The sequence below is a fragment of the Pristiophorus japonicus genome, chromosome 14 (assembly GCF_044704955.1).
Source record: "Pristiophorus japonicus isolate sPriJap1 chromosome 14, sPriJap1.hap1, whole genome shotgun sequence".
NCBI lineage: Eukaryota > Metazoa > Chordata > Chondrichthyes > Pristiophoridae > Pristiophorus > Pristiophorus japonicus.
In genome coordinates this window covers 169,187,044-169,209,720 of record NC_091990.1, presented here as the reverse complement: position 1 = coordinate 169,209,720, position 22,677 = coordinate 169,187,044, and the positions used below count along the sequence as shown (strand labels likewise).

The following is a 22,677-nucleotide window of genomic DNA, read 5'->3' as shown; positions in this document are numbered from 1 at the left end:
GGGGGGAAAGAGAGGGAGGAGGGAGGGGGGGGAAAGAGAGGGAGGAGGGAGGGGGGGGGAGGAGGGAGGGGGGGGAAAGAGAGGGAGGAGGGAGGGGGGGGGAAAGAGAGGGAGGAGGGAGGGGGGGGGAAGAGAGAGGGAGGAGGGAGGGGGGGGAAGAGAGAGGGAGGAGGGAGGGGAGGAGGGAGGGAGGGACGGAGAGAGAGGGGCGGAGAGAGAGAGGGGGAGGCGGAGAGAGAGAGGGGGAGGCGGAGAGAGAGAGAGGGGGGGGGACGGAGAGAGAGGGAGGAGAGAGAGAGAGGGAGAGAGGGAGAGAGGGGGGGAGGTCAGGTCGGATCCAGTCCGGGAGCGGGAGTCGGGTCGGGTCGGGGGGCACGAGCGTGGGTCGGGTCGGGTCGGGTCGGGTCCAGTCGGGGAGTCGGGGAGCGGGAACAGGAGCGCGGGTGTCGGGTCTGGTCCGGAGGCAGGGGGGGGGGCGGGGAGCGGGGGTCGGGTCTGGTCTGGTCTGGAGGCATGGGGGGGGAGAGGGGAGCGGGTGCCGGGTCTGAACCGGAGGCGGGGGGGGGGGGAGCGGATGTCGGGTCTGGTCCGGAGGCAGGGGGGGCGGGGAGCGGGTGTCGGGTCTGGTCCGGAGGCGGGGGCGGGCGGGGGGGGGGGGGGGTGGGGAGCTGGAGCTGGCCGTGGGAGGAGCCTTATTCACGCAGCCCCAGTGAGGCCATTAAGCCAGGGCTAGGGGCTGCGTGCTTCGGGGCCCTCCCACACAGTTCGGCGCCTGGAGCTACTGCACTTGCATGCCCACTGTAGCGCACATGTGCGGTGCAGAGGTCCCGGCACTGTTTTCAGCGCAGGGACCTGGCTCCGCCCCCCCCAGCTCGTGCTGGCAGCGCCGAGGGCCAGAGGACCTGCAGTAGGTGGAGAATACCGAGGATTTTTTTAGGCGCACTTTGTGGCGCGAAAAACGGGCATCCAGGTCGGGACTGCGCCGTTCTAGGCGCGTGTGGAAACTTGGGCCCCATACTCCTTACTCAATCTTCTCACTGAAGCATCTCTATCTAATCTCTGGAGTAACTCAACTTTCTTGGCAATTGAAAGTGAACTATGCTTCCTCTTTCCTTTATCTGAACCTAATGGGGTACAGCTACCTGTATCTGTTGGCCTTTTTGACATGTTTGCAATGACAACACAATTCACAATCTTTACCTGTGCAGATCTTTAAATCGGAAAAAACACCACAGCAATGGAGTCAGGTTGGGTGGAGTCTGATCATGGGATATAGGTGAGTCAGCTGGGGTAGCCCTTTCATGTTTAATCCCGCTAACTTTTTTTTTAAATGCTGAATTTAAAAGTGCATGTACAGTACAGGTAGCATTTTTTATTACAGGTACATGTACAGGTGTGCAAACTTTAAATCGCAATCTGGTTGGGTCAGCTCCGCTCGGAGTCATGGGGCATGGCGATCTGATCGCGCGGTTGTTGCTTTGGGGAGCTGCAGTGTGCAGTGCAGAGTTTGATTTTGGCCGGGGACTTGTGCGCGGGAGGGGACATGCGCGCGGGAGCTTGGTTGATTCTGGCCGAAGGGGCTTGTGTGCTGTGCAGAGTTGATTCTGGCCGGGGACTTGCACGCGGTAGCTTGGTTGATTCTGGCCGGAGGGAACCGGCACACAGGAGTTTGGTTGATTCTGGCCGAAGGGACTTATGCGCTGTGCAGAGTTGATTCTGGCCGAAGGGACTTGTGTGCTGCGCAGAGTTGATTCTGGCCGGGAACATGCGCACGGGAGCTTGGCTGATTCTGGCCGAAGGGTCGGTGTGCTGCTCAGAGTTGCTGCGGACCCAGGAGCAGCGGTGCAGTGACTGTAAAGACCTGGCCAGGAACAGGTAGGATTGGCGTTTTTATTCCTGCAATTTTATTAACTGTACAGTAGTTGGATTTCATTTTTTGACTTTTCCCTGGGCCCGGCTGGCGGCAGAAACGGAACATTTTACGGATTCTGGGCAACCCTGCTACCAATCGGTCCGTAGTCTGTATTCCGGAACTCCGGATTTTGGACGCTCAACCTGTACTACAGAGCCATAACAGTGGAGTGCATGTGCAACATGTAGATTGGTGAGAACAAGGTCAAGTAGGTTTTTCCCCTTGTATTGATTGTCTCACCACCTGCCATGGGTACGGTGACAGTGATTAAATTACTGGACTAATAATCCAGAGATGAGAGTTCAAATCCCACCATGGCAGCTGGGGAATTTAAATTCAGTTAATTAAATAAATCTGGATACAAAACTAGTGTCAGTAATGGTGACCATGAAACTACTGGACTGTTGTAAAAACCCATCTATTTCACTAATGTCCTCTAGGGAACAAAATCTGCTGTCCTTACCTGGTCTGACCTGCGTGTGACTCCAGACCCACAGCATTATTAACTCTTAACTACCCTCTGAAATGGCCTTGCAAACCACTCAGTTAGAAGGCAGCTAATCACCACCTTCTCGAGGGCAATTAGAGATGGGTACTAAATGCTGGCCTTGCCAGTGATAGCCACAACGAATAAACCAAAGGTTACGTGGATAGACTGGGGAAGCTGGGGTTGCTATCCTGAGAGCAGAGAAGGCGAAGAGAAGATTTGGTTGAGGTGTTTAAGATCATGAAGGGTTTAGATACAGTAAATAAAGAAAAACTGTTTCTAATGGCTGAAGGGTCAGTCGATAGCCAGAGGCCACAAAAGAAACAGAGGCAGCATAAGGGAAAACTTGTTCACACTGTTAGATGGTTAGGATTTGACTGCACTGCCTGATGGTGGGTACAGATTCAATAGTAGCCTTCAAAAGGGAATTGGATAAATACTTGAAGGAGACAATATTGGAGGGATATGGGGAACGAGGCGAGTGGGACGAACTGGATTGCTTTTCGAAAGAGCTGGCGCAGACTCAATGGGCCGAATGGCCTCCTTCTGTGCTGTACTATTCTATGCTTCTACAAGGAATATCAATAAGGGTTTGTGAAAGAAAAGGATGGTTCCAGTGAGTGGAGGCACAGACTGTTAGATTATTAGTATCATCCACTAAAGTGTCACAATTTTTCTAATTTTTTTCCAGGGAACTATTTTCTCATTTCAGTCCTCTGAAGACATGCAGGCTTTATACAGTTCATAACAAATCTAGATCGTACCTAAACATTGTATTTTCACAAAAGCAACTGGAAGATTAATATTTTAGAAAAAAATAATTTGAAAAAAAAGGAGTAGCTGTATTTTGGTCAGGTGGAGTGCTAAATTTGTGACTGTTTTATTGCCCAACTTCAATCTCATTACAGTTACAAATACAGGTTCCCTTGAGAATGCAACTGAGCAAGAGTATCTGTAAGTCATTGTGATTGAGGGAGAGTATGAATCAAAGAATGTACGACAGGATAATAAAAAAAACAAAATGTTGAGGAAAAACGAATTCAACAATCTCGCTAAGAACTTTAATAGACCAATTTCAACCAGCTCTGGCTGCATAATCGCATGGCAAAAGAACCAGAGGCGACATGAAGACATTTTTTGACACAACGAGCTGTTGTGATCTGGAATGCACTGCCTGAAACTATGGCAGAAGCAGATTCAATAATAACATTCAGAAGAGAACTGAATAAAAACTTGAAGGGAATAAAATTACAGGGCAAAGGGAAGAACAGGGGAGTGGCATTAATTAGATAGCTCTACCAAAGAGCCAGTGCAGGCACGATAGGCTTCGTTCTGTGCTGTATCATTCCATGATTCTAAGACTGATGACGAAGTTCATGCTCATGTTTTTCTAGGTGGAACTTATATCCAATTTATATTTATTTTGCTTAAATCTGCCTTATATTCATTGTGCCTTTTTTTGTAATGAATTAAAACAAAATACACAGAACTTGGTTAAACAAATAAAAATTACTAATCAACAAATAAAAATTACTAATCAACAAATGAAATCCAAAAGAAAAATAAACAAAATTAAAATGTCTGCCCAATATAAAACCTATTTTTGACATCCATCTCAAATCCTATATTACCCAATGTTATTTATAAATAAAATAAAGTAGTTTCATGAGCAAATGCACCATGTGGTATGATGTAAAGTCAGTGCTGAGTTAGCTGATCTCAGCCAGGTCAGCAGATGGAGCACTACAATCGGTTTCAACATCCCTGGAACCCTGCTCGTCACTGCTATCCAATTGACCCCAATTGGAAAGCGCAAGTGTGTACAAATCAAGCAAAAGCAGGATTTGGCTGAACGAATACAAAAGCAAAATACTGTGAATGCTGGAATCTGAAATAAAAACATTAACTCGGTTTTTCTCTCCACAGATGCTGCCTGACCCACTGAGATTTCCAGCATTTTCTGTTTTTATTTAGCTCAACTAAGTTGCCCTCCACAAGTGAATAGTATGGTCAGACTCACATATGAACCGTAACTGTTTGAACGAGGTACTGGATGATTGCTGGCACCGATGGAACCCTACCCCAACATTTCCAAAAAGGGGATGTAAAAAAAGCGGAAAAACTAATGTCATGAAACTCTAAAACAAGGCACTATGTGGGAGCCAAGACTGAGCAGCTGGCATTAGGTTTGATACTAGCTGTTTCACCCTTGGCGATTCAAGAAAACGGTATCACAGAAACATACTGAACTGCAGCCTTATCTAACCAGGACTTCAAACAGAAAAGAATGTGGAATAGAATAAAATGGATATTATAGCACTAGAAAGAAATGTACTCAAACAATGTAGATATAGCTGTACTCGCCTATGATATTTCAACAGGATAAAGCAGCTTGATTGCAAAAGTTGCAGTTTCAATCTAAATGAAACCTTGACACACCTACTCTGCTACACTGCGCCTCGTGTCAGGATAAAAATAAAATATACAAATCTTCTACATCTTGGATGAAATAATCCAAAAGGAACAGCATTCTGAAATCTTGCTTTGGCTGAGTCACAGGTTCTATAATTGCATTTCAATGCAGCTCAATACTCCCACTAACAGCTTGTGCTTCATGGCTTGATGTCGAGGACAGCTTTTATGTAATACCAGTCAATTTCAAAAAGATTGGCCTACAAATCTGCAGTATTTAAAATTAGCATACTATGAACTACTCCAGTGGAATCTCGTTACTGTTAAACTAGCAACAGTCAATGGATGCCAAAATGATTTTATCCACAACCATGCGTTCTTCACAGAAACATTCACACGCTAACCCATTCTGCAATAAATTATAAAATATGCCACGTGTAGAAAAACATGTTCACGGCTGGAGTTGAGAGAATATCGTTGTGAAATCCTCAACATGCAATACCACAAAGAAAAATGGTTGTAATAACTGTCAATCCATACCCGAATGAGCACAAAAAATACTATTTGCATACAAAGTAACAGCAGATAACAACAAAATAGACATCAGAATGAAAACAAGTAAAAGATAATGTTTTATAAGAAACTGAGAGTTGATCCAAGCAGCAAATGGTAGACCTGATGGATACTCAGTAGCCCATAATTTGGGAACCCACAACCCTGATATTCCTGCTGACTTGACAGATAGACAAAGAATGCGGAAGGAAAAAATAATGCGGAATTAAAGAAACATAAATAATAAAGTGACAATAAATGGATTACACCATCTTATACTCTAGTGTTGACTTTAAAAAGAAACTCCTGACCCCATTGAGCCTCAGGTCCAGAGGACATGAAAAGCTACAGCATTTAAAGTTATCAGTTTATTAAGTGATCCTATCAAAATCCTACAACAGGGTTCAAGACAATTGTGAAAACCCACACCAAAGAAGAGGTCACCAACCTCACAATGACCAAAGCAGCAGAGACAGAGACCTGTGCCACAAAGCTCCTCTTTTCAATTTTTGAGTTTGGCCCATGGCTATTAATTTTTATTTAATATAAATGCCTCCTTTGTGTAGAAAATACTGATGGACTTATTAAAATAGGGCAGATTTATCGGTCGATAGATTTAACAAACATCTTAAAGGTATCCAAACAAAGCCTGGGCTTAGTATTACCTGCAATTTTGGGTCTTAAAAAGAGATTCAGTGTCTTTGGCTCCCACCACAAACTCCATCTCCTTTCCTGGTCACATCCGAGACTGAAACAGAACGTTCATAACACCAGCGTCTTGGTCAACCCTAAGCTATGCTTCGAACTCCATATCCTCTCCATCACAAAAATGCCCCATTTCCACCTCCACATCATGCCCTTTCTTCTCTACCTTGGCCTATCTGCCACTGAAACATTTATTCATGCCTCTGTCACCTCCAAACTCCCATCTCCACCGTCCATAAACCAGCTAATCCAAAACTCTACTGCCCATGTCCTATCCCATACCAACTCCCACTTGCCTGACATCCATCCTCACTGACCTGAAATGACACCCAGTCACCAAACACCTACAATTAAAATCCTAACCATCGTGTTTAAGTTTATCCATGACTTCACCCTTCCCATCTCTGTAGGCTCCTCCAACTCTACAACTGCTTCTTCCATGAACTCATTATTCCTCTAACTCCAGCCTCCTGTGCATTTCCCTCTCCCATCACCTCAAAACTGACAGTCGGGCCTTCATTCACCAAGACCCCAAGTTCTGTAATTCCCACCCTAATCCCCTCTACCTCTCCATCTCCATCTTCTTCATTAGGACCCTGTTAATACTCACCTCTTGGACCAAGATTTTGGTCACCTATTCCTAATTTCTTGTTTTGTTTATTCCCTCATGCCTCTAAAGTGTCTCAGGACATTTTATATTAAAGGCTCTCTGCACGTTATTGTTGTATATTCATAACTGCATTTGGCCCTTTGTCAAGAAGAAGTTGAAGATCCTGTTATCTGATGCTTTAATGGGTTACATAAGATTACATTATATAGGATATATGGCACAGAAACAGGCCATTTGGCCCAACCAGTCCATGCCGGCGTTTATGCTCCACTCAAGCCGCCTATCTTTTCTCATTGAAATTTATCAACATAACCCTCTATTCCGTTCTCCCTCATATGCTTGTCTACCTCCCCTTAAATGCATCTATACTATTCACTTCAACCACTCCCTGTGGTAAAGAAGTTTCTTCTGAATTGCCTATTGGATTTCTTGGTGGCAATCTTATATTGTTTGTCTCTAGGTAGCTCTTCCCCATAAGTGGAAACATTCTCTCTGTATCCACTCTATCAAAACCTTTCCGAATTTTAAAGACCTCCTCTATTAAGTCACCCCTCGGGCCTTCTTTTTTCAAGAGAAAAGAGACCCCAGCCTGTTCATCCTTTCCTGATATGTATACCCTCGCATTTCTGGTATCATCCTTGTAAATTTTCTCTGCCCCCTTTCCAGTGCCTCTATATCCTTTTTAGATTATGCCTACCAAAACTGTACGCAGTACTCGAAATGTGGTCTAACCAAGGTTCGATACAGGTTTAGCATAACTTCCCTACTTTTCAAACCTATATCTCTAGAAATAAACCCGTGTGCTTGGTTTTCTTTTTTTAAAATGGCCTTGCTAACCTGTGTCGCAAGTTTTAGCAATTTGTGCATTTGTACTTAGAGATCCCTTTGTTCCTCAACCTCACCCAGACTCGCACACTCCAAGTAACAAGTGACCTCCCTATTCTTCCTACCAAAACATAACAGCTCACATTTATCTGTGCGGAACTTAATTTGCTAATTATATGCCCATTCTGCAAGTTTATTCATGTCCTCCTGTAATTTGTTGCAGTCCTTCTCAGTATTGACTATCGTCCTCAATTTGGTGCCATTCGCAAATTTAGAAATTGTGTTTTTGATTCCAAAGTATAAATCGCTAATATAAATGGTGAACAACAGCAGTCCCAGCACTGATCCTTGTGGAACACCACCAACCACCTTCTGCCACTGTGAATAGTCACCCTTTACCCCTACTCTCTGCTTTCTATCTTGAAGCCAGCTAGCTATCCATTCTGCTACTTGTCCGCTGACTGCATTCTCTGACCTTGTTCATCAGTCTATTATCGAAAGCCTTTTGAAAATCTAGATAAATTACATCCACTGCATTACCATTATCTACTCTCTGTTACCTCTTCAAAAAATTCAATGAGGTTGGTCAAGCAAGACATTCCCTTTTGAAATCCATGCTGACTATTTGTTACTATATTTTTGATTTCTAGATGTTCTTCTATTTTCTCCTTTAGTAGGGATTCCATTATTTTTCCTACCACCAATGTTAAGCTGACATGTTCAATTCCCTTCTTAAATATAGGTATTACGTTAGTTATCCAGCAGTCTTCTGGCACTACACCTTTTTCTAACGAATTATTAAATATGTGTAGTAAGGCCTCTGCCAACTCTTCCCTAAATTCTTTTAAAATGCATGGATCCAATTCATCCTCTGAGTTTGATTAGTTTATTTAATATATTCCCTCTTTTTAGTCTAAATGTACTTATCTCATTACTAATCTCATCATCCAATATCATGGCTACCTGTTCAATCTCTTTGGTAAATACTGAAGCAAAATAATTATTTAATATTTCTGCCATCTCTCTATCATTACATGTAGTATTCTGTCTATCCCTTAATGGCCTTACTCCCACCCCAACCTTCCTTTATTTATTGATGTGCCTGCAAAATATTTTACTATTTTGTTTTATGTTCCTTGATAAGTTAATTTCATAGTTCCTCTTTGCCTTCCTTCTCTTCTAGTCTCTTCGTATTCTCCCTTATCATGCACTCCTCTGCTCTCTATGCACGTAATGTATGCCCCTTTCTTATTCCTCAATTGTTCCCTTATGGCTTTATTCATCCATGGAGTTTTCATTTGTGTTTAGTTTGTTCTTTCCTTTTAGCGGAATATATTATTCCTGCACTCTGTTGAACACCTTTTTAACTGTTTTCCATTGCTGCTCGACATCGTTTTGGCCAATACTAAAATAAAGCAAATTAGACCAAAAACTTTAATTGTATTCATTCGACTCTCTTCATTCTATTATATATGCCTCAAGGCATTGGTGCAGCAGGGCATCATCTTAGGTCCTACTATCTTCAGCTGCTTCATCCATGACCTTTTCTCCATTAAAAGGTCAGAAGTGGGACTGTTCGCTGATGATTGCAGTGTTCAGCTCAATTTGCATTTCCTCAGAAAATGAAGGGAAACATAAGAACATAAGAAATAGGAGCAGGAGTAGGCCATATGGCCCCTCAAGCCTGCTCCGCTATTTAATATGATCATGGCTGATATGATCATGGACTCAGCTCCACTTCCCTGCCCGCTCTTCATAACCCCTTATTGTTTAAGAAACTGTCTATTTCTGTTTTAAATTTATTCAAAGTCCCAGCTTTCACAGCTCCCTGAGGCAGCGAATTCTACAGATCCACAACCCTCAGTGAAGAAATTTAAATGGGTAGCCGCTTATTTTAAGATTATGCCCTCTAGTTCTAGTCTCCCCTCTCCCCTATCAGTGGAAACATACTCTCTGCAACCACCTTGTCAAGCCCCCTCATAATCTTATACGTTTTGCTAAGATTACCTCTCATTCTTCTGAATTCCAATGAGTAGAGGCCCAACCTACTCAACCTTTCCTCATAAGTCAACCCCCTCATCTCTGGAATCAACCTAGTGAAACTTCTCTGAACTGTCTCCAAAGTATATCCTTTCGTAAATATGGAAACCAAAACTGCACGCAGTATTCCAGATGTGGCCTCACCAGGCTCTCGCTGTACAACTTCCCTGCTTTTATACTCCATCCCCTTTGCAATAAAGACCAAGATTCCATTGGCCTTCCTGATCAGGTCCCACTGTACTGCAGCACTTTGTAATCTTTCTCCATTTAACTAATAACTTGCTCTTTGATTTTTTTCTGCCAAAGTGCATGACCTCACACTTTCCAACATTATACTCCATCTGCCAAATTTTTGCCTACTCACTTAGCCTGTCTACGTCCTTTTGCAGATTTTTTGTGTTCTGCTCACACATTGCTTTTCCTCCCATCTTTGTATTGTCAGCAAACTTGGCTACGTTATACTCGATTCCTTCCTCCAAGTCGTTAATACAGATTGTAAATAGTTGGGGACCCAGCACTGATCCCTGCCGCACCCCACTGGTTACTGATCGCCAACCAGAGACTGAACCATTTATCCCTACTCTTGTTTTCTGTTCGTTAGCCAATCGTCTATCCAAACTAATATATTACTCCAAACTAATATATTACCCCCAACCCCGTGAACTTTTATCTTGTGCAGTAACCTTTTATGTGGCACCTTGTCAAATGCCTTCTGGAAGTCCAAATACACCACATTCACTGGTTCCCCTTTATGCACCCTGTTCATTACATCCTCAAAGAATTCTAGCAAATTTGTCAAACATGACTTCCCTTTCATAAATCCATGCTGACTCTACCAGACCGAATTTTGCTTTGCCAAATATCCTGCTACTGCTTCTTTAACAATGGATTCCAACATCTTTCAAACCACAGATGTTAGGCTAACTGGTCTATAGTTTCCTGCTTTTTGTCTGCATCCTTTTTTTAAATATGTGCAGTTTTCCAATCTGCTGGGATCTCCCCAGAATCCAGGGAATTTTGGTAAATTACAACCAATGCATCCACTATCCCTGCCGCTACTTTGCTTAAGACCCAAGGATGCAAGCCATCAGGTCCAGGGGATTTATCCACGTTTAGTCCCATTATCTTACTGAGTACCACCTCCTTAGAGATTGTGATTGTGTTAAGTTCTTCCCCCCCCGATAGCCCCTTGACGATCCTCTGTTGGAATATTATTAGTGTCCCCCACCTCTTACGACCTCAGGACATCCCAAAGCATTTCACAGCCAATGAAATACTTTTGAAGTGCGGTCACTGTTGTAATTTAGGAACGTGACAGCCAATTTACACAAAGCATGATCCTACAAACAGTAATGTGATAATGACCAAATAATCTGTTTTATTCCTATTGGTTGAGGAATAAATATTGCCAGACCACCAGGAAGAACTCCACTACTGTTCAAAATAGTACCATGGGGTCTCTTATGTCCACCTGAGGGGGTAGAGAGGACATCGATTTAACAGCTCAATCAAAATATGGCACCTCCAACAGCATTCCCTCAGTATTGCACTCAAGTGTCAGCCTAGATTTTGTGCTCAAGTCTCTGGAGTATGATTCAAACCCACAACCTTCTGACTCAGGCGAGAATGCTATGAACTGAAATACAGCTGACAAGCAATGCATACTTACATGCAGCAAGGCCTAGGAAACATCCAGGCTTGGGCTGATAAATGGCAAGTAATATCCACACCACACAATTTCCAGGCAATGACCATCTCTTACAAGAGAGAGCTTAACCACCTCCCCTTGACATTTTGTATTACTTTAAATATGCTATAAAAAGGCAAGTTTTTGTTCAATGGCATTACCATTGCCAGACCCCCATCTACAGCCTGGTCGGGGGGAGGGTCACTATAGACTAGAAACTCAACTTCAACAACCACATAAATGCATACATACATAAAGGGTGCTAGAGCAGTTCAGAGGCTGGGTCTTCGACATCAAGTGGCTCGTCTCCTGACTCAAAGTGTCTCCAAAAAATAAGGTACAAAGCAGGAATGTGATGGAATACTCTTCACGTGCCTGGATGGATGCAGCTGCAACAGCACTCAAGAAGCTTGACACTGTCTGGGACAAAGCCGACCACTTTTTTGGCACCAGGGGGCAGGCTATCTTAGATCTGGTCCTGTGTAGAAACATAGAAAATAGGTGCAGGAACAGGCCATTCGGCCCCTCGAGACCATTCAATATGATCATGGCCGATCATGCAACTTCAGTACCCCATTCCTGCCTTCTCTCCATACCCCCTGATCCCCTTAGCTGTAAGGGCCACATCTAACTTCCTCTTGAATATATCCAACGAACTGGACTCAACAACTTTCTGTGGTAGAGAATTCCACAGGTTCACCACTCTGGGTGAAAAGATTTCTCCTCATCTCAGTCCTATATGGCTTACCCCTTATCCTTAGACTGTGACCCCTGGTTCTGGACTTCCCCAATGTCGGGAACATTCTTCCTGCATCTAATCTGTCCAATCCTGTCAGAATGCTATATGTTTCTATGAGATCCCCTCTCATTCTTCTTAATTCCAGTGAGTATAAGCATAGCCGATCCAGTCTTTCTTCATATGTCAGTCCTGCCATCCCGGGAATTAGTCTGGTGAACCTTCGCTGCACTCCCTCAATAGCAAGCATGTCCTTCCTCAGATTAGATTAGGAGACCAAAATTGCATATGATACTCAAGGTGTGGCCTCACCAAGGCCCTGTACAACTGCAGTAAGACCTCCCTGCTCCTATACTCCAATCCTCTCGCTATGAAGGCCAGCATGCCATTTGCTTTCTTTACTGCCTGCTGTACCTGCATGCATACCTTCATGACTGATGTACCATGACACCCAGGTCTCGATGCACCTCCTCTTTTACTAATCGGTCACCATTCAGATAATAATCTGCCTTCCTGTTTGTCACCAAAGTGGATAACCTCACATTTATCCACATTATACTGCATCTGCCCATTCACCTAACCTGTCCAAGTCACCCTGCAGCCTCCTAGTATCCTCCTCACAGCTCACACTGCCACCCAGTTTAGTGTCATCTGCAAACTTGGAGATATTGTATTCAATTCCTTCGTCTAAATCATTAATTTATATTGTAAATAGTTGGGGTCCCAGCACTGAACCTTGTGGCACCCCACTAGTCAGTGCCTGCCATTCTGAAAAGGACCCGTTTATTCCCACTCTTTGCTTCCTGTCTGCCAACCAGTCAATACATTACCCCCAATACCATGTGCCTTAATTTTGCACACTAATTTCTTGTGCGGGACCATGTCAAAAGCCTTTTGAAAGCCCAAATACACCACATTCACTGGTTCTCCCTTATCCACTCTACCAGTTACATCCTCAAAAAACTCTAGATTTGTCGAGCATGATTTCCCTTTCATAAATCCATGCTGACTTGGGCCGATCCTGTCACTGCTTTCCAAATGCGCCATTACATCTTTAATAATTGATTCCAGCATTTTCCCCACCAACGATGTCAGGCTAACTGGTCCATAATTCCCCGTTTTCTCTCTCCCTCCTTTTTTAAAAAGTGGGGTTACATACATTAGCTATCCTCCAATCCATAGGTACTGATCCAGAGTCCATGGAATTTTGGAAAATCATCAATGCATCTACTATTTCTAGGGCCACTTCCTTAAGTACTCTGGGATGCAGACTATCAGGCCCTAGGGATTTGTCGGCCTTCAGTCCCATCAGTTTCCCCAACACCATTTCCTGGCTAATAAGTATTTCCCTCAGTTCCTCTTTCCCGCTAGACCCTCGTTGCCTAGTATTTTCGGGACATTATTAGTGTCTGCCTTATTAATCCTGTAATGAGACAGGATTAATAAACAATCTCCTAGTAAAGGATCCGCTCAGAATTAGTGATCATAGCATGATTGAATTTCAAATTCAGATGAAGGGTGAGAAAGTTGGATCTCTAACCAGCATACTAAGCTTAAGGAGACTATGAAGGTATGATGGCAGAGTTGGGTAAAGTGGACTGGGAAAATAGATTAAAGTGTAGCACAGTTAATGAACAGTGGTGTACATTTAAGGAGATATTTCACAACTCTCAAGAAAAATATATTCCAGTGAGGAGGAAAGGGTGGCTAACTAAAGACATAAAGGATGATATCCAATTAAAAACAAGGGTATACAAAGTGGCCAAAACCACTGGGAGGACAGAAGACTGGGAAGCTTTCAAAAGCCAGCAAAAAACAACTAAAAAATGATTAAGAAAGGGAAGATAGACTATGAAAGTAAACTAGCACAAAATATAAAAACAGATAGCAAGAGTTTCTATAGGTATATAAAAAGGAAAAGGGTGGCGAAAGTAAATTTTGGTCCCTTAGAGGACGAGGCCGGGGAGCTAGTAATGGGGAACATGGAGATGGCAGAAACTCAGAGCAAATATTTTGTTTCAGTGGGGGGAGGAACTTAACACAATCACAATCACTAAGGAGGTGGTACTCAGTAAGATAATGGGACTAAAGGCAGATAAATCTCCTGGACCTGATGGCTTGCATCCTAGGGTCTTAACAGAAGTAGCAGGGATAGTGGATGCATTGGTTGTAATTTACCAAAATTCTCTGGATTCTGGGGAGGTCCCAGCAGATTGGAAAACTGCAAATGTAACGCCCGTATTTAAAAAAGGAGACAGACAAAAAGCAGGAAACTACAGACCAGTTAGCGTAACATCTGTGGTTTGAAAGATGTTGGAGTCCATTATTAAAGAAGCAGTAGCAGGACATTTGGAAAAGCAAAATTCGGTCAGGCAGAGTCAGCATGGATTTATGAAAGGGAAGTCATATTTGACAAATTTGCTGGAGTTCTTTGAGGATGCAACGAACAGGGTGGATAAAGGGGAACCAGTGGATGTGGTGTATTTGGACTTCCAGAAGGCATCTGACAAGGTGCCACATAAAAGGTTACTGCACAAGATAAAAGTTCACGGGGTTGGAGGTAATATATTAGCATAGATAGAGGGATTAGCTAACTAACAGAACAGAGAGTCTGGATAAATGGTTCATTCTCTGATTGGCAACCAGTAACTAGTGGGGTACCGCAGGGATCAGTGCTGGGATCCCAACTATTTACAATCTATATTAACGACTTGGAAGAAGGGAGTGTAATGTAGCCAAGTTTGCTGACGATACAAAGATGGGAGGAAAAGAAAGGTGTGAGGAGGACACAAAAAATCTGCAAAAGGACATAGACAGGCTAAGTGAGTGGGCAAAAATTTGGCAGATGGAGTATAATGTTGGAAAGTGCGAGGTTATGCACTTTGGCAGAAAAAAAATCAAAGAGCAAGTTATTATTTAAATGGAGAAAGATTGCAAAGTGCCGCAGTACAGCAGGACCTGGGGGTACTCGTGCATGAAACACAAAAGGATAGTATGCACGTGATCAGGAAGGCCAATGGAATCTTGGCCTTTATTATGGCGTATAAAAGCATGGAAGTCTTGTTACAGCTATACAAGGTATTGGTGAGATCACACCTGGAATACTGCATGCAGTTTTGGTTTCCATATTTACGAAAGGATATACTTGCTTTGGAGGCAGTTCAGAGAAGGTTCACTAGGTTGATTCCGGGGATGAGGGGGTTGACTTATGAGGAAAAGTTGAGTAGGTTGGACCTCTACTCATTGAAGTTCAGAAGAATGAGAGGTGATCTTATCGAAACATAAGATTATGAGGGGGCTTGATAAGGCCGATGCAGAGAGGATGTTTCCATTGATAGGGGAGACTAGAACTATAGGGCATAATCTTAGAATAAGGGGCCGCCCATTTAAAACAGAGATGAGGAGGAATTTCTTCTGAGGGTTGTAAATCTGTGGAATTTGCTGTCTCGGAGAGTTATGGAAGCTGGGACATTGTCTATTTCTGTCTTAAATTTATTCAGTTTCTTGAGCGATAAGGGGATAAGGGGTTATGGGGAGCGGGTGGGGAAGTGGAGCTAAGTCCATGATCAGATCAGCCATGATCTTATTGAATGGCTGAGCAGGCTCGTGGGGCCGTATGGCCTACTCCTGTTCCTATTTCTTATGTTCTTATCCACTAGCTTAAACATCCACTCTCTCCACCACCTGTGCATCATGGCTGCAAGGTGTATTATCTACAGGAAGCACTGTAGCAAGTTGTCAAAGCATCTAACCAGTGACATCCACCACCTAGAAAGATAAAGGCAGCAGGTACATCGGAACATCAACACCTCCATATTCCCCTTCAAGCTACATAGCACCCTAGATATAAATCGTCATTCCTTCATTGTCTACATAATAAAAGCTGAGACAATTAGAGCAGCATAAAACACTTGGTGTTTAATCATGATTTTAAAAAATTGAGACTGCTAATATCAAAGGCCATAACTAGACTGACTACCCAGCGTGAAACTGAAACATTGCAGTTCTGAAAAAGTTCTGAGAAGTTTATAAAATAAGGGAGAAATTACTCCACTGATCTGGTCAGAAATTGTATCCCTATTTTGACCACTGATATTTCAGAACATTTTTCCTTTAACACCAATTTCCTATCATTTAACAGAATGATGTTTCTATTAAATTCCTTCATGTCAGCATGAAAGAATAACTAGCCACAGAACAATTAAAAGTCATGTGCATTAACAACCTTACAACATAGCTGAATAGCTTGACAATTATAATAACTATAAAAAGAAAGAGAATGAAGGTAGTTCTGCTGAGGCATTAGAAAGATCATGCAACTGTAGGCAAGTATTAAGGAAAACGCAGTGTCAAGGATTATAACGTAGAATGCAAGGTTACACAAGTACTCTGCAGTTTTGCAAAAGAAAACTTTAGACGATGAAAATTTTAAATAAAAACAAAAAATGCTGTAAACACTCAGTAGATCAAGTAATAATCTGAAGTAAAGAAAGCAATTCGGTTAACATTTCAGGTCTATGACCCTTCGTCAGAACTGGAAGATGCTACAGATGAGTTTATCAAGGAAAACAGAGCAAAAGAGGGGCCAGGAAAATAAATGGCCACAGAAAAGAAAATGAATGATCTGTAAAATGATTTGGTGCAGAAGAGATGCTTAAATGACAGAAGTGATAATAGTGTAAAACAAAAGAAGGCATGATGAGAGAAATCAGAGAATAAAAGATGTATACGAGACCTAGAGGCTGCCATGGCCTGCTGATGTGGTGGAAGAGGACGACAGGTAAACACCAGGGGTGCAGACCACCCCACTAGCGTTTACCAATAGGGGAATCCCATCCCAACTACCAACTCACAACCTACCCCCATTCCCAGAAGCTCTGGCACACCTGTCCTACATTACCAGCACACATTGTCACAAACTAGTAGCTGAGGTTAAGGTCTGATTTCAGGGGCCACCAGTTGGCTTGTCCCATCTGTATACAGGGAGACTAAAGGTGGACAAGTCCCCTGGACCCGATGGCCTGCATCCTACGCTCTTAAAAGAAGTGGCTGCAGAGATAGTGGATACATTGGTTGCAATCTACCAAAATTCCCTGGATTTTGGAGAGGTCCCAGTGGATTGGAAAACCATAAATGTAACGCCCCTATTCAAGAAAGGAGGGAGCCAGAAAGAAGGAAACTATAGACCAGTTAGCCTAACATCTGTCATTGGGAAAATGCTGGAGTCCATTATTAAGGAAGTAATAGCAGGACATTTAGAAAATCATAAGAATCAGCATGGTTTTATAAAAGGGAAATCATGTTTGACAAATTTGCTGAAGTACTTTGAAGATGTACCGAGCAGGGTGGATAAAGAGGAACCAATAGATGTCATGTATTTGGATTTCCAGAAGGCATTCGATAAAGTGTCATATAAAAGGTTACTGCACAAGATAAGAGCTCACGGGGTTGGGGGTAATATATTAGGGTTGGGGGTAATATATTAGCACGGATAAAGTATTGGCTAACTAACAGAAAACAGAGAGTCGGGATAAATGGGTAATTTTTCAGGTTGGTAAACTAATCAGTGGTGTGCCACAGGGATCGGTGCTGGGGCCTCAACTATTTACAATTTATATTAATGACTTGGATGAAGGGACCGAGTGCAATGTAGCCAAATTTGCTGATGATGCAAAGATAGGTGGGAAAGCAAGTTGTGAGGAGAACGCAAAGAATCTGCAAAGGGATATAGATAGGCTAAAGTGAGTAGGAAAACATTTGGCAGATGGAGTATAATGTGGGAAAATGTAAGGTTATCCAGTTTGGTAGGAAAAATAAAAAAGCAGTTTCGAAGAATGAGGTGATCTTATTGAAACGTACAAGATTCTGAGGCAGCTTGACAGGGTTGATGCAGAGAGGATGTTTCCCCTCGTGGGGGAATCTAGAACTAGGGGGCATAGTTTCAGAATAAGGGGTCACCCATTTAAAATGTAAATCAGGAGGAATTTCTCCTCTGAGGGTCGTGAATCTTTGTAATTCTCTGCCCCAGGGAGCTGTGGAGGCTGGGTCATCCATTATATATTTAAGGCGGAGATAGGCAGATTTTTGAATGATAAGGGAGTTATGGGGAGTGGGCAGGGAAGTAGAGCTGAGTCCCTGATCAGGTCAGCCATGATCATATTGAATGGCGGAGCAGGCTCGAGGGGCCAAATGGCCTACTCCTGCTCCTATTTCTTATGTTGTTATATTTATATGGAATAAACATCAGGCGTCTCCCCTGTATATTGAAATTAGTGAAATAGTCTAGGCCACACAAAGACTGTGAATGTGAGGTCAATTTCCTGTTCGACATAATTTGTATGGTTCGACAAGTCCCTTTGCGTATCACTGGCTTTTACAGTAGTATTTATCTCGCTAAAGTGTTTTTTTGATTCAGCCCTGATTGCTTCCATGTTCATAAACCACTCCCCGTTTTTAACTATTAAATAAAATAGTGGAAGTTATAACTTCTCATCCAGGGGATTAAAACCGGAGTTAGGGGTGGGAAAATCCGTGAGTTAGTCTGGCGATGTGTCAGCCACCGCCCCACCCTTTCCCTCAACGACTATCTGTCCCACCTGTGACAGGGACTGTGGTTCTCGTTTTGCAGCTAAGGACTCATTTTAAGAGTGGAAGCAAGTCTTCCTCAATTCCGAGGGACTGCCGATGATGATGATGATGATGGTGAGCCAAGATAACACGAGCCTTCCTTTCAACCCTTGTCTTTCCCCTCGTGGAGCTGCCTTGTGTCGTTTGGAAGCCGCTCATGTTTCAAAAGAGCAGCATCAATGGAGAGTGCGCACGCACCACAGAGCCTTGGATGGGATGGCGCGGGGGGGGGGGGGGAAGGTTTCAAGACTCTGGGCCTGCGGCAAGGTCGTAATAATCACCCATGACTCTCTGCTTCAATGTCTTCAGTCTCAGTTAATAAAATAGCTGAAGACATTATCGCAATTTTTCTCATACCTCAGACTCGGAGCTTTATATTCATGGCCATGTGCTTCTCTGATGGACGGATATACCTAGTCTGGGCGTTCGTGTCCTTTGAGATACCACCAGCTATTTATGAAAGGGTTGGAGAAGAGGAAAGAGGGGGACTGTCTTTGTCACTAAAGGATTTATGACGAAGTCGGGTGGGTAAAGTCGCTCAGGTCCCTAGTTAATTCTACATTTTTCTCGTGTGCCATCCGCCTATGCCATTACTGCTGTTAATTCAAGTTACTGGCTTTCACCACTATTTTGGGGCTTGGTATCGAACTAAGAGGGAAGTTCCGGTTCTGGAGCAGACTGTGCACAAAACGAGCCTGTAATGAACACAGCGCTTGTTCCTCCTGCTTTATTTCCTGTTAAGCAAACGGTTGATTGGGAGGTGCTGACCTTGAGCAGCAAATGGGCAGATAATGTAAATTTAGGATAAAAACAGAATATACTGGAAATACTCAGCATGTCAGGCAGCATCTGTGGAGAGAGAAAGAGAGTTAACGTTTCAGGTCTGACGAAAGGTGCCTGACCTGCTGAATGTTTCCACAATTTCTGCTTTAATTTCAGATTTCCAGCATCCACGGTATTTGGCTTATGCAAATTTAAGATTTAATAAATTCTTCTTTATGTAAGGTGTAATAGAGCTAATAACTAATTTTTATACAGCAAAAATTGTTACGGGGTCTGCAGAATTTTCATGACATGGGAGGGGGGTCTTGGAAGAAAAATGGTTGAGAATCCCTGCTGTAAGCTGTGGCGACTTGTCGCAAAGTATTAAAATAAAGAAATAAAAACAGGAATATTTTTGCTAAGCCAGGTTTGATTTTGAATTTGCGTAATGTTACAGTTTCCCTGATCGCCTATTGGATAAATAGCAAAGCTAGTTACTACAATATAGCATTTCCCAGGTTGGATTCATGGTTTCGACATGTCTGAGCTGGAAGGGAAAATTAATCAGCATTCCTGTTCATCTACTGACCCTTTCTGCAAAGTGTTTACAGGTGTGGAGGTTAGGCAAGAACAGAATAGAGTTCAGATGCTGCTATTCAAGCTGATACTCTTCTTCCACCCACTTTCAACCCCAAGTTCATGCTGGTATTATTGTTCTTGCACCCAAAAATGCTACTCCTGGCTTCTTCACTCTTCTGTTCCTGCCCATGCGTCACACCCAGCTTGCTCTCCAACAAAACGCTGTTCCTAGATTACATAACATAAGAAATAGGAGGAGGAAGCCATAAGACCTCTTGAGCCTGCTCCTTTATTCAATAAGATCATGGCTGAACTGCTATATAAACTCCACTTTCCCATCCTATTCCCATACCGCTGGATTCCCTTCGTGCCCAAAAATCTATCGATCTCCGTCTTGAATATATTCATCGACTGAGCATTTGCAGTCCTCTGACAGAGAATTCCAAAGATTCATAACCCTGCGAGTGAAGAAATATTTCCTCCCCTCAGTCCTAAATGGTCGACTCCTTATCCTGAGACTATGACCCCTAGTTCTATACGTTCCAGCCAGGGGAAGCAGCCTCCCAACATCTACCCTGTCAAGCCTTTTCAGAAACTTTCAATGAGATCACCTCTCATTCTACTAAACTCCAGAGAGTATAGGTCCATTCTACTCAATCTCTCAACAAACAGCCATCTCATCCCAGGAATCAATCTAGTGAACACTGCACATACATTATGAAACAATTTAATTTAGAATTTCCAGAAATGATTAACCTGCTTACGATTTAAGTTACTTCCGTAGCAAAGTGGTTTCTTGGTTTAAAAAAAATATTGTAACTTACATTGTAAAAACATCAGTATCGTCTGCCTCTGTCCATTTCGAATCTTCAGACATATACAACTAACGAGGATCAATGATTTCCTTGAATATGCTGCAGACAGAATTTGCAAGTATACCACTGAGGTTCAACACAAGTTGATAGCATTAGTGCTGTAGCTGTAAAGCTATATGCAGGCAACAGTCGCACATCTGCACTACTGAATTCATGTCCAGTGTCCTTCTCCCTTTATGGAACAGGAAATTGCAGTAGTAATACTGCATTACTAAGATTCTTCCACTGATGGGAAAGGCTCATAACTCATCGGACCTGCTGGCATTCATGAGTTCTGACGTCATTCTGAGGGTGAAAACATAGCAGCAGCATACGCATTATTCCCTTGGGGCAATTCAATTTCATGTTTTAAACGCATGCTGGAGTCAGACAGATTACATTTTTGTTGCAGAGATATGCAATAGTCAGGATACTGGTCAATGAAGCCATCAATCAATCACACTCGGAATAGAAGGTCTAACATTACCTGCGTACAGTATACTAGTTGTAGTGAAAGAGAATCCTCGGAATAAAAAATTATAAATTCCATTTTTTGAACAAGATTACATTTTGATTTAAAAAATAGCTCATACTTGAAAACGTAATAGAAAATTCGACAGAATTATCAAAGGTTTTAACAGCAATTAATAAATTCATAGAACAGGCACAGAGACAAATCATTTAATGCAGCAGAGGACATTAACAAATCAATAAGGGGCATGCCAACAAACCAATAAATTAATGGAACGGCAGCCATGAATTAAATCCCCTTCCTACCTATTGCCATGGTTTCCTGTCTCCTCAGCTTCACAGACTTTCACTGGTTTCATCAACACTTCACTTTTCTTAACACAAGAAGGAACTATGAATATGATGACTTAGAAGCAAGGTTAAAAAAAAGTGTCTTTTTAAGGGGTTAATTCCATATATCTGCACCTATGGGAGAGCAGGGAGAGGAGGCCAAGTGAGCGGGTGAATCCAATGTGGGTTTGGGATATGTTCATGCTTTTTATCCTCCACGAGGGGGCAATTCAATGTTACGGGGGGGGGGGGGAAATCGATCAGTTGCATTGGACAGCGAGATCCAAATCTGATTTTTGTCGGTGGATTCGAAGGGGTGGGGTGGGGGGGTGCGGTTATTAGTGGGTTTTTTGTTTCAATCCTGAAAATCTTGTTCAAAAGGTTGGTGGGGAAAGACTGCAGGGGTCTGTTTCCTATGCCTAAAATGTCTGCTCAATGGGGATAGGTTGACAATATGTGAGGTTGTGGTACCAATCCTGAATTTTGATTCCAATTGGGAGGAGGGGAGTTGTGTTTCCTCAGTGGGAGGTGTGATTATATTTTCCAGGTTCGGTTCACCAAAGTTAATTTCTGAGAATCGTAGTTGGGTGCTTTGGACGCTGCAGCGCGGCACCAGATTGCCACCTGTTTCCTATCCATTGAATGAGACAGCAGACAAGAAGCTTTTGTCATTTAATCTCTCCTGCCTGCCATTCCATCACAGACCTTCCCTTTTTCTTTCCACCCCTCTCCCTGCCTCTGTACTTGCTTAAAACCTGTTACATCTAACTTCTGATGAAAGTTCTTTATTTTCAGACTTCCAGCATCCGCTCTATTTTGCTTTTGTGTTTGAAGAAGTTTGGTTGTTCAGGACAATGATTTCTACTCAACCATCATAGGGTGGTAGTTTCCTGGTCAATGGAGCAGGAGGCGATTTGTAGTCTCTCTCTTCCCTCCCTTTGCTGGCTCACATTCCATTCTATTGTGGTTTTTTAACATTTCTCTCTCTCTGAACGGTGATAAGGCCATTCGACAACTGCTGCACTTTGCACACACATGTTCCTCTGCTTCCATAGCTTCAAACCGGTCTTCAATATTTGCCCAGAGAT

At 42.9% G+C, this 22,677-nt stretch overlaps 1 protein-coding gene across 5 annotated transcripts in view; it reads right to left on the bottom strand.

Annotated features, from left to right (window-relative positions):
- Nucleotides 1-22,677, bottom strand: part of dagla (diacylglycerol lipase, alpha) — a 519,984-nt gene that overhangs the window by 385,919 nt on the left and 111,388 nt on the right. For 2 of the 5 annotated variants that reach the window (XM_070899845.1, XM_070899847.1), the window contains exon 1: nt 20,759-20,920. The exons of the other annotated variants lie outside the window; for them this stretch is intronic. The gene's annotated coding sequence lies outside the window, so the exon portion shown is untranslated. Of the gene's footprint in view, nt 1-20,758; nt 20,921-22,677 lie in introns of those variants that run through there. 5 annotated transcript variants of the gene reach the window in all.